A 12,407-nucleotide genomic window follows, 5' to 3' on the forward strand; every position below is an offset into this window, starting at 1 on the left:
ACCTAAACTGCTAAATAACTATCGACCGTATTCGTTTTGCTGCAAACAATTTGCTCACGATTTATTTGACATCAATTTTCTTTATCTTTATTGATATATATTCTTTAACTTTATGTTTATCTTTGTTTCAGATCTGATCATGGCTTCTTCAATAAGACATAAATGTGTAAATAATCCTGATGCATTCTTTTATGTATGTGGCTGCTACACACTACTTCGTCAAAAGCGCAATACAACATCGTTTGTAAGGCATGCATATAAAGCCTATTTTGATGTTCCCCTTGGCGACCAAGACAAGAAATGGGATCCTCATATTGTATGTCATAATTGTGAGGAAATGCTTCGTGACTGGATAAAAGGAAAACGAAAGGGTCTGCCTTTTGGAGTTCCCGTGGTTTGGCGAGAACCCAAGGACCACGTAACTGACTGCTATTTTTGCCCGGTCGACACAAAGGGTGTCGGCAAGAAAAACCGGAAAAAGATCTCCTCTTCCTGTATTCCCTCAGCAATTCGACCTACTCCGCACTCTGAGGAACTCCCCGTCCCAGTCTTTAATGGTTTTGTCATATCTGAAGGTGAAGGCAGTGAACATGATCAGCAAGAGCACGAGGGTCATGATGACGGGCTTCAATAAATGGTTTCAGAATCCGAAGCCATCCTGGGAATTCTTTCAAAGAAACTTGCTCTCCCTCATGCACAGATTTATCCCCTCTCGTGTTCAGTTGTCTTACCCTTCCTCCCGCCCTTGGTTTACTGAAGCTTGTGGCGAGGCAGTTGTCCTGAAACAACTTGCCTTTGCCTCATGGAAAGCAAACCCAACTGAGGGCAATCTCAGTTCTTTCCACAAAGCTCGGAACAAGTGTGTATCTACCCTCAGGAGAGCCAGAAAACAACATCTTTCTCATCTCAAGTCTGAACTCTCAAACCTCTCTCCCTCCTCAAAATCCTGGTGGCGTTTAATCAAATCTGTTTCTGGTGTATGTTCCCCCTCCATCCCCTCCCTTACCTCAAATGGCCGCACTGCTGATTCCACACGTGATAAAGCTGAATGTCTAAACTCGGTGTTTGCAGCTAAATCTTGTGTCCTAAACCCATCACTATCTCTACCCACTTTACCCAGTCGCACCCAACTGTCCCTGGACTCTGTATCCTTTTCTCCTGACAAGGTGGAGAGCTTGCTTTCAAACCTCGAGTCAGATTCTGCAACCGGTCCAGACGGCATCAGCCCACGTGTCCTCAAAGCCTGCTCTTCTGCTCTTGCTCACCCTCTCTCTGTTCTATTCACCCTCTCATTTGCCCAAGGTCATCTGCCATCTGCTTGGAAATCTGCTAACATCACTGCCCTGCATAAAAAAGGTGCAAAAACAGATCCCTATAACTACAGACCAATCAGCCTTCTCCCAATCATCAGCAAGGTGATGGAATCCATCATCGCCTCAGATATGAAATCCTTCCTCTTCTCCAATGGCTTGATTTCCAATCATCAATTTGGTTTCAGACCAGGTCACTCTACCCCGGATATGCTGCTTCTGCTCTCCCATCAATGGATGGAGGTCCTCAATGCCAGACAGGAAATCCGAGCCGTATCCCTGGACATATCACGTGCTTTTGACACAGTCTGGCACCCTGCCCTACTCACCAAACTCTCTTCCCATGGTATCCAAGGCCATCTCCACTCATGGCTCGCAGACTTCCTCTCCTGTCACAGTCAACGTGTGGCCCTAAATGGAGTTCTTTCATCCCCTCTTCCTGTGCAGGCTGGAGTTCCTCAAGGTAGCGTTCTGGGCCCTGTTCTTTTTCTGGTTTTCATCAATGATCTCTCGGACTCTCTGGAAAATGCTCTATTTCTCTTTGCCGACGACTCCACCCTCTGCCGTACCATCTGTCATCCCTCAGACCGGCAAGCAGCAGCTTCTTCGCTCACTGCAGATCTGGATAAAATCACAAACTGGTCCAACACGTGGAACATGTCTTTCAATCCAGACAAATCTCACACTCTCACTATGTCTCTTCGAAAGGACCGTTTACAAAACCATCCCATCCACTTTCTCAACAATCCTCTGGAAGAAGTCTTTTCTTTCAAGCTTCTAGGTCTCACTATCTGCCATGACCTTTCCTGGGAAAGTTACATTTCCAACCTCGCCTCAAAAGCCAGTCGCCGACTGGGAATCCTCCGTCGTGCTAAGTCCTTCCTCGGCCCTCTTGAGCTCCTGACCACTTACAAAGCTTTTGTCCGTAGCCTGATGGAGTACTGCTCTCCCCTCTGGACTGGTGCTCCTGCCTCCCACCTTTCTCGGCTTCACGCTGTCGAAACCAGGGCATTTAAGATCATCGGCATCTCCCGCAATGAAGCTGAGTCTTTGGGCCTCTCACTCAATCACCGCAGGTTGGTCGGTGGTCTTTCTGTCTTCTACCGACTCCTCTCCAGCCTTGCCCCCCCTGCTCTCTCTGCGATTTGTCCCCACCACATTTCCACAGGGCGCTCAAGGTCCGCCAACAACCCCCTTCTGGTAAAACTACCAAAATCACGAATCACTGCTCATCTTCACTCTTTCATTCCTCTTTTTCCCGCCTTTGGAATAAACTTCCTCACTCTATTCTTTCCCATTCTTCCCTCCAGGCTTTCAAAACAGCTGTTCACCACCACCTCTTATCTTCCCCCATCCAAATCCTCGATCTTTTCTTGCCCCGATACTCCACCCAAGCCCTCTTCCCTCATTTCTCCTGCTTTCCTTCCTGAAAGTCCCTGAAATGTCCATCTTCTCTTCGCCATGTTCCCCGTCCCATCCCCATCCCTCTCCCTTCCACAGTTCACCTAATGTGTCTGTTCCCCACTGTTTTGTCCCTTCCACTCCCGCCCCTCTTGTCTCATGCCTCCTTGCTGTGAGTTGTGTGTTAGCTCTCATACGAGCCTCGACCAAGGTATACAAAAAAAAAAAAAAAAAAAAAAAAAAAGCCTCCTCATCTGATACCGAACAGTCATCAGCCCCTCAGCAGTTTAGCCAACCGGAATTGAATGACAGTGCGTTATTTGGGGCTCTCCAAGAAAGCAGCTGAGGTATTAGCCTCCAGGCTGCAAGAAAAAAATCTACTTGACCACTCTGCAATTGCTTCATATTTCCGAAAGTGGGACCAGATCTTTGTCACCGTTTTCTCAGAAGACAAGCAGTTTGTTTACTGCCACGATATCCCAGGTTTTCTCAGGCAATTAGGTGTTACTTCGTATAATCCAACAGAATGGCGATTATTTCTGGATACCTCTAAGCGCAGCCTCAAGTGCATTCTCTTGCACAATGGCAATGTTTATGGAGCGGTTCCAGTTGGTCACTCAGTACATTTGCGAGAAGAACATAATGACATAAAAATGGTCATTGACTTACTCAAATATCATGAGCACAACTGGATCATTTGTGTGGACCTGAAAATGGTCAACGTTTTCCTTGGTCAACAGAAAGGCTTCACAAAGTTTCCATCCCATCTCTGCATGTGGGACAGCCGAGCTCGAGAGAAACACTGGATCCAGAAGGAGTGGCCCATCCGTGAAACTCTGGAAGGAGGCATGCCAAACATTGTGAATGACCCAATCGTCAACCGAGAGAAGATCATTTTCCCCCACTCCATGTCAAGCTCGGCTTGATGAAACGGTTCGTGAAGGCGTTGAGTACTGATGGTGAATGTTTTCAACATATAGTTTCTGTTTTTCCTGCTTTGTCTTTCGAGAAGATCAAAGCAGGTGTGTTCGATGGACCTCAAATTCGTGCCCTTGTATGTGATGAGGAATTTGTAAGGAAGATGAATGACAAGGAAAAGACAGCGTGGCTGTCTTTCGTCAGAGTTATACAAAACTTTCTTGGTAACAAAAAGGCAGATAACTGAGTTTCTGGTTACTAGAATGCTGTTGGCTTTTCACGATCTTGGGTGCAACATGAGTGTCAAGCTCCATTTCCTGAATAGTCACCTTGATCAATTCCCTGAGAACCTTGGGGCTGTAAGTGAGGAACAGGGAGAGCACTTCCATCAGGACCTCATGACGATGGAAGAGCGCTACCAAGGGTGATGGGACAAAAATATGATGACAGACTACTGCTGGAGCATCACACGAGATTGCCCTGTGGAAGTGCACAAACGCAAGAGCTGCAAGCGCAAATTCTTGCCTGAATAGGACCTATTTGAACTTTGCATTCGATCCTTATCAATTGTTCTGAATCACCTATCGTCTTTATGTCGAAATATATGTTAATTTTAATTTGCTTTTGATTCAAATTGTAACTTACCAAATAAATGTTGAAAATGTTGAATTGCAAAATATATGTTTGATATAAATTTGCTTTTCATACAAATTGTAACTTACCAAATAAATGTTGATAATGGTGGATTGCAAACAATCTAGAACTTACATAGAGAAACTAACTTCAGATTTGAATTCAGCACACTCAAATTAGGTAAGATCAAGTGCTGGTATCAACGCAACAAAAACTTTGTTCCCCAGTGTCAAAAGCTGGCAAACACACATTTGAGTAAAAGATGGTGCTGGGTTTATTTAGCATTGGTCTCCACTGGCTGAGTTGGTACTGCAGTAGGTTTATTTAGCATTGGTCTCCACTGGCTGAGTTGGTACTGCAGTAGGTTTATTTAGCATTGGTCTCCACTGGCTGAGTTGGTACTACAGGCGGTATATTTAGCATTGTTCTCCACTTAGATCTGTATATGTCAGGTCAGTTTAGATCTGTGACCTGCTTCAGGTACCATGTAAACCTGTACTAACCTGTTCCATGGTCGGGTTGTCGGCGACTAAACCGTCTCCCCCACCAGGTTTTTTGGTGAGGAGGGTGTTTGGATATGGACACCCAGCAGGATTAAAAACAAAACCTGTCAAAGGGCGGAGGAGCTCGTTGTGAGCCAACGGCCATCCATATCTAGTGCCCAACTTTGTCTGTGGACATCTTCCTGCAGTTAGGTTACTTCTTATTAGGAGGTTGGTGGCAGGATTTGCACTCCGGCCACCGTAAAACCCTTCATTCCGCAAAACACAAAAACGCAAAAAAATCTGAAAACCCACTCCGTGGGAGTACCTCCTGTGCAGCTTCCCTTCGCAGGGCAGCTCACCAGAAGACGGGATTGGGGCAAAGCCTTCGGGACCCCCAATCTTTGATGATAGGAGGGAAACCACGGGGTAACATTCCAAGGTCAGATTGCGGGAGAGTGTGTTGGAGTGGTGCTGAGGTGTCGTCCACCAGACGGCGGTCTCCTTGGGTTAACCTGAGGTGGTCCCCTTGGGTGGGTGCCTGGAATGTCCTATCCCTAAGAGAGGATGATCACCTGTCTCTGTTATCATCTTAGCTCAAGCGTTTGGACATCGGTATTGCAGCAATCTCTGGGGTTCAGAGACCGGATTGCGGCGAGATAATGATGGGTGGTTACACATACTATTGGTCTGGTCGCTCTGATGGTGATCATACTCAAGGAGTTGCTGTAGCTGTGTCCAATAAGCTGACCCCAATGATAATTGAGGTAACACCAGTTCACGAGCGTATTATGAGACTCATGATTCGTCACTCTTTTGGTGTCATTTCCCTGGTCTCTGTCCTATGCTCCGACTGAGGCGAGTGATCTCACCATGAAGGATGCATTCTACGCCACGTTTGAGTCTGTGGTTGATCAGTGCCCCAGACGAGATACACTTCTAGTCTTGGGGAATTTCAGTGCATCGACTGGAACTGATAGGGATGGTTATGAGGTGTGTGTTGGTCCCCATGGGTCAGGAACTATGAACCAGAATAGCACTAAGTTCCTTGACTTTGAAAGAAGTCATGGACTTAGGGTGGCTGGTTCATGGTTTCAGCACCCACAAGCTCATCGCTGGACTTGGTATTCCAATGCTGGCAGTGTGGCAAAGGAGATTGACCATGTCCTCATTGATGGTCGCTGGAGGATGATTCAGAGCTGCAGGGTCTACCGGAGTGCTCAGTTCCTCAATACTGACCACCGACTTGTTGTAGCAACTCTAAAGCTGCACCTTAAATCCTGGAGAATGGTACCATCCCAGCCTAGGCTGGATGTTGGCAAGCTCAAGGATGAGAGGGTAGCTGAGGAGTTTGCGAACAGGCTGAGTGGGGATTTGGGGCGTCTGGGTGCTTTGGGGGTTCCTGAAGAGTTGTGGAGTGCCTTCAAGACCACCATCCTTGATGTTGCAGGTGGATGTCTTGGAACTCACCGCAGGGCAAAGAAGAATTTTGTCTCTCAAGGGACACTGGATACCATTGACCAGTCACAGGGCCAGGCTGAATGGCAGAGCTGAGCTGTTCAGGGAGCTGAGGCGTAAATCTGTACATGCACTAAGGGTGGGCAAGGAGGCTTATGTGCTAGGAATCTGCGAGGGGGTAGAGCATCACTTGTGGACAGGTGATTCTCGTCCCGCTTACAGGGGAATTCGCGCATTGCGTTCATCCAAGCCCATCCGTCGGAGCACTGCAGTTAGAGCAGAGAGTGGTAGGCTCTTGACAGAGGAGTCTGAAGTGAAGGCCCGCTGGGCCGGTTACTTTGAGCGCTTGTACCAGGCTGATCCACCAGCTGTCGAGTTGGACGTCAAGGGTGTTACAATCCCCGTTGCTGACCCTACAACCAACTGTGGTCCACCTTCGCTTGTGGAAACATGGGCTGCGGTGAACCGGTTGAAACGGGGTAAGGCTCCAGGGATCTGTGGCATCCATGATGAACTTCTCAAGGCTGGTGGAAATGCTACACTCGTGTCGTTGCATGCAGTTTTGTGCTCTGCCTGGAACACAGGCATCATCCCAACTGATTGGAAGAGGGGCCTTGTTGTCCCTCTCTGGAAAGGGAAGGGTGATCGCCAAGACTGCAGCAACGACCAAGGGGTGACGCTGCTCTCAGTGTCGGGCAAGGTCTTTGCTCGGATAATTCTTGATAGGGTACGCCACCATCTGCTTGAGCACCAGCGTCCAGAGCAGTCAGGCTTTACACCAAAGAGGTCAACGATTGACCGTATCCTTGCTCTTCGGGTCCTCACCGAACACAGACGAGAGTTTTGGCAGGGACTGCTTGCAGCCTATGTTGATCTCGGTAAAGCATTCGTTTCAGTGAATTGTGATGTCCTCTGGAGGATTCTTGGTATTCGTTGGGTGACACCAAAACTGATCGATCTGATGTCTGAACTCTACTCTGGTACTGAGAGTGCTGTGAGATGTGGTGGTATCATCTCTGACTTATTTCCAGTTGTTACTGGAGTTCATCAGGGGTGTGTACTGGCCCCCACACTTTTCAGCACTTGTATGGACTGGATTTTAGGGAGGATGTCAGAGAGATCAAGCTGCGGTGCATCGTTTGGGAATGTCAAGATCTCGGACCTTGATTTCGGAGATGATGCAGTCATCTTTGAGGAGACTTTAGATATTTTCTTTTGGGGGCCCTTGAGGTGCTGAATGAGGAGTCTGAGCCGCTGGGATTACGGGTTTCTTGGGTCAAAACTAAGATCCAGGCTTTCAATGACATATTGGTTGCTGCTGTCCTGTTTGTGTCTGTTTGTGGTGAGGATGTTGAGGTCATGGAGAGATTCACTTACCTTGGCAGTGATATTCATGTCTCTGCTGGCTGTGAGTCAGAGGTCAATAGACATCTGGGTCAGGCCTGGGGAGTCATGGATTCACTGGAACATGGGGTGTGGCGCTGTGGGTACCTGTGCGGGAGGACGAAAGTCTGAGTCTTCAGGTCCTTGGTGCTTCCAGTCTTGCTCTATGGATGCGAGACTTGGACTCTGACCAATGATCTGAGACGGAGACTTAATTCCTTTGGTACCAGGTCTCTTCGGAGAATCCTTGGCTATCGCTGGTCGGATTTTGTGTCCAACGAGCGATTGCTGAGAGAGACTCAAATGAGATTTGTTGCCCGCATAGTCCGTGAGTGTCAGTTGCGGCTGTATGGACATGTGGCCCAATTTCCTGACGCTGATCCTGCTCACCAGATTCTCTCAGCAAGGGAGTCTTGTGAGTGGAGGAGGCCAATGGGCCGACCACGTGCCTCGTGGTTGCAGCAGGTTGACCGGCATCTCAAGGAGATGGGGATGGGCCTGGCATCAAGCTGATGGATGGCCAGACGGAGGCCGCTGGAGTACCGGTGGAAAGTGGACACAGCGACGCACTGTTCTGGCACATGCTCCCATACCTAAGCTGATCTCCACTGGCTGAGTTGGTACAACAGTCGGTTTATTTAACATTGTTCTACACTGGCTGAGTTGGTACTACAATAGGTTTATTTAGCATTGTTTTCCACTGGCTGAGTTGGTACTGCAGTTAGTTTATTTAGCATTGGTCTCTCCTGGCTGAGTTGGTACTGCAGTAGGATAGTTTAGCATTGTTCTCCACTGGCTTATTTGGTACTATAGTAGCTTCATGTATCACTGTCCTCCACTGGCTGAGTTTGTACAACAGTGGGTTTATTTAGCATTGTCTCCACAGGCTGAGTTGGTACTACAGTAGGTTTATTTAGCATTGTTCTCCACTGGCTGAGTGGGTACTACAGTAGGTTTATTTAACATTGTTTTCCACTGGCTGAGTTGGTACTACAGTAGGTTTATTCAACATTGTTCTCCACTGGCTTAGTTGATACTACAGTCGGTTTATTTGGCATTGTTCTCCACTGGCTGAGTTGGTACTGCAGTAGGTTTATTTAGCATTGGTCTCCATTGGCTGATTTGGTACTATCGTAGGTTTATTTAGCATTGTTCTCCACTGGCTGAGTTGGTACTGCAGTAGGTTTATTTAGCATTGGTCTCCATTGGCTGATTTGGTACTGCAGTAGGTTTATTTAGCATTGTTCTCCACTGGCTGAGTTGGTGTTACGATAGGTTTATTTAGCATTGGTCTCCACGGGCTGAGTTGGTACTATAATAGGTTTATTTAGCATTGTTCTCCACTGGCTGATTTGGTACTAGAGTCGGTTTATTGAGCATTGGTCTCCACTGGCTGAGTTGGTACTGCAGTAGGTTTATTTAGCATTGTTCTCCACTGGCTGAGTTGGTACTATAGTAGGTTTATTTAGCATTGGTCTCCACTGGCTGAGTTGGTACTATAATAGGTTTAATTAGCATTGGTCTCCACTGGCTGAGTTGGTATTATAATAGGTTTATTTAGCATTGTTCTCCACTGGCTGAGTTGGTACTATAGTAGGTTTATTTAGCATTGTTCTCCACTGGCTGAGTTGGTACTATAATAGGTTTATTTAGCATTGGTCTCCACTGGCTGAGTTGGTACTATAATAGGTTTATTTAGCATTGTTCTCCACTGGCTGAGTTGGTACTACAGTCGGTTTATTTAGCATTGGTCTCCACTGGCTGAGTTGGTACTATAATAGGTTTATTTAGCATTGTTCTCCACTGGCTGAGTTGGTACTATAATAGGTTTATTTAGCATTGGTCTCCACTGGCTGAGTTGGTACTGCAGTAGGTTTATTTAGCATTGTTCTCCACTGGCTGAGTTGGTACTAGAGTAGGTTTATTTAGCATTGGTCTCCACTGGCTGAGTTGGTACTATAATAGGTTTATTTAGCATTGTTCTCCACTGGCTGAGTTGGTACTATAATAGGTTTATTTAGCATTGGTCTCCACTGGCTGAGTTGGCACTGCAGTAGGTTTATTTATCATTGGTCTCCACTGGCTGAGTTGGTACTATAATAGGTTTATTTAGCATTGTTCTCCACTGGCTGAGTTGGTACTACAGTCGCTACAGTCGGTTTATTTAGCATTGGTCTCCACTGGCTGAGTTGGTACTGCAGTAGGTTTATTTAGCATTGTTCTCCACTGGCTGAGTTGGTGTTACGATAGGTTTATTTAGCATTGGTCTCCACTGGCTGAGTTGATACTATAACAGGTATATTTGGCATTGTTCTCCACTGGCTGATTTGGGACTGCAGTAGGTTTATTTAGCATTGTTCTCCACTGGCTGAGTTGGTGATACGATAGGTTTATTTAGCATTGTTCTCCACTGGCTGAGTTGGTACTACAATAGGTTTATTTGGCATTGTTCTCCACTGGCTGAGTTGGTACTGCAGTAGGTTTATTTAGCATTGTTCTCCACTGGCTGATTTGGTACTGCAGTAGGTTTATTTAACATTGTTCTCCACTGGCTGAGTTGGTATTACAATAGGTTTATTTAGCATTGGTCTCCACTGGCTGAGTTGATATTACAATAGGTTTATTTAGGATTGGTCTCCACTGGCTGATTTGGTACTGCAGTCAGTTTATTTAGCATTGGTCTCCACTGGCTGAGTTGATACTACAGTCGATTTATTTAGCATCAGTCTGCACTAGCTGAGTTGGTAACTGGTCTATTTGCATCAGTCACGACTGGCTGAGTTGGTAACTGGTCGATTAGCATCACTCCCCACTGGCTGAGTTCGTAACTGGTCTATTTGCATCACTCTCCACTGGCTGAATTGGTAACTGGTCTATTCGCATCACTCTCCGCTGGCTGAGTTGGTAACTGCTCTCTTAGCATTGGTCTCCACAGGCTGAGTTGTGAAGATCTATGTCGGCCATGCACACCAATTCAATGCGAGCTTTTTGTCCAACTATGAGTTGAAAGGACACCGAGCTCGAGAAAAAGGATGTCATTTTGAGGTCGGAGAAAGAGCTTATGTTTCTTATTGTTAGTTCTTTTGTAAAAAGGAAATTTTGTACAAAAGAAATTTGCAAGGATTTACTTTTGATCAAATAACAATGGCGAACTAAAGGGATTTCTCAAAATCATGGGAAGAAGACTCCTTTAATCGTTAGGCAAAATTTGAATGATGAAGACGGTGGCATTTTGTGGGATAAAGCTCAGTTTGTTGAAGCTCGCTATTGAGCTGTCAAGTCTCGGTTCAATCCCAAACAGGATCAAGCTTTAATAAAATGATAATAATTCATCCTCCATTACTGGAACAGTGCCAGTGGGTGAAACGTCTTGGAGCACTCATCCTTCGCGTGGAGCCCCACAGCTGGCTCTGCTGTCTGCGTCCAGGTCGTGGTCATTAAAGATTCCACGGTGATACTTGAAAAGAGTAGACCATTGGCAGCTGGTACCCTGGCTAAATTCCCTGCCTAGAAATGAAATGTAATGTGTTTGAATGCAAATGTTAAATCAATTAATTCAATGCAATTAAGAAGGCCTGATAAATAAAGAAAAGTAAATTGACAGATTCTTCTGCTTCTTGCATATGGCAGCTTGGCTGCCGGATGGCTATCATTTTGTTGGGGCACGGATATGTGCCGCTGATGCTGTGTCCATATACCAGTACACTGGTACTCATTTCGCCAACCTCGGAAGGATGACAGGCTGATTCAACCTCACCGAGTGTAAATTCAGCAGCCAACAGGGCTCAAACTCAGGACCCTAAGATCCCTAGCCAGCCACCCCAGCTGCGAAGCCAACATCAGGCTTAATTGACACATTCAGTTGATGGCCTGTGGACATAGCACAGACATGATGGGTCAAACTGCCTCTTCCTGCATAAGTTTCCTCACACTCTCACTCTGAAAGACTGCATGGTGAACCCTCCCATCTACTTCCTTAACAATCCTTTTGAAGAAGTTCAGTCACTCAAGAATTTGGGTCTCACCACCTGCCACGAAAAACATTTCAAAATTGGCTTCCAAAGCCAGCCGCCGGCATCCTCCACAAGCATCCTCCATCACACAAATTCCTTCCTTGGCACACCTGAACTCCAAACCACCGACAAGGCCTTCAAGATCATTGTAATTTCCCACGATGAAGCTGAGTTTGTGGGCCATCACTTTCACACCGCAGACAGGTCGGTGGTTTCTCTGTCTTCCACCGTCTCCTCTGGTCTGGTCTGGTCTTGCACCCTCTGCGCTTTCTGTGCTTTGTCCCAACACCCCCTCCACAAGCCACCCAGGGTTCTGCAGGGCTCACACGGTCCACCATCAACCCCTTCTGATTTTACTTATTCATATGCAGCATGTGACTGCTTGGCTGCATCATTTTATGGGGGTGCAGCCGTGCCGATGATGCCTCCTGTTACCAGCACGCTGGTACTCATTTTGCCAACCTCAGAAGGATAGCAGGCTGAGTCACCCCACCTGGTGTTAATTCAACAGCCTGACAGGGGCTTGAACTCAAGACCCTGAGATCTTAAGTCAGCCACCTGAACCATTAAGCCAACAGCAGGCTTTTCCCCTTCTGGTGAAAATATCTAAATCCAGGATCACTGCAAACCTCCACTCATTTGTTCCTCTTTTCTCCACACCTGTGGAATCAACTTCAACATCCTCTTCAATCCCCTTCTACCCTCCAGGTCTTCAAGACAGCTGTTCATCATCATCATCATCATCTAAGATTGTCCCCAATATATTTGATATCCCCATTAACCCTCCCTGAGCCTTCCTATTTCTCAGT

The 12,407-nt window shown here is 46.6% G+C and overlaps 1 protein-coding gene across 5 annotated transcripts in view; it reads right to left on the reverse strand.

Annotated features, from left to right (window-relative positions):
• LOC147022485 (neurabin-2-like) overlaps window positions 1-12,407 on the reverse strand; it is a 262,931-nt gene that overhangs the window by 117,862 nt on the left and 132,662 nt on the right. The gene's annotated exons all lie outside the window — the stretch shown is intronic.

This window comes from Eptatretus burgeri, chromosome 8 (assembly GCF_056783735.1).
Source record: "Eptatretus burgeri isolate ZD-2024b chromosome 8, Ebu_testis_v1, whole genome shotgun sequence".
Taxonomy (NCBI): Eukaryota; Metazoa; Chordata; class Myxini; order Myxiniformes; family Myxinidae; genus Eptatretus; species Eptatretus burgeri.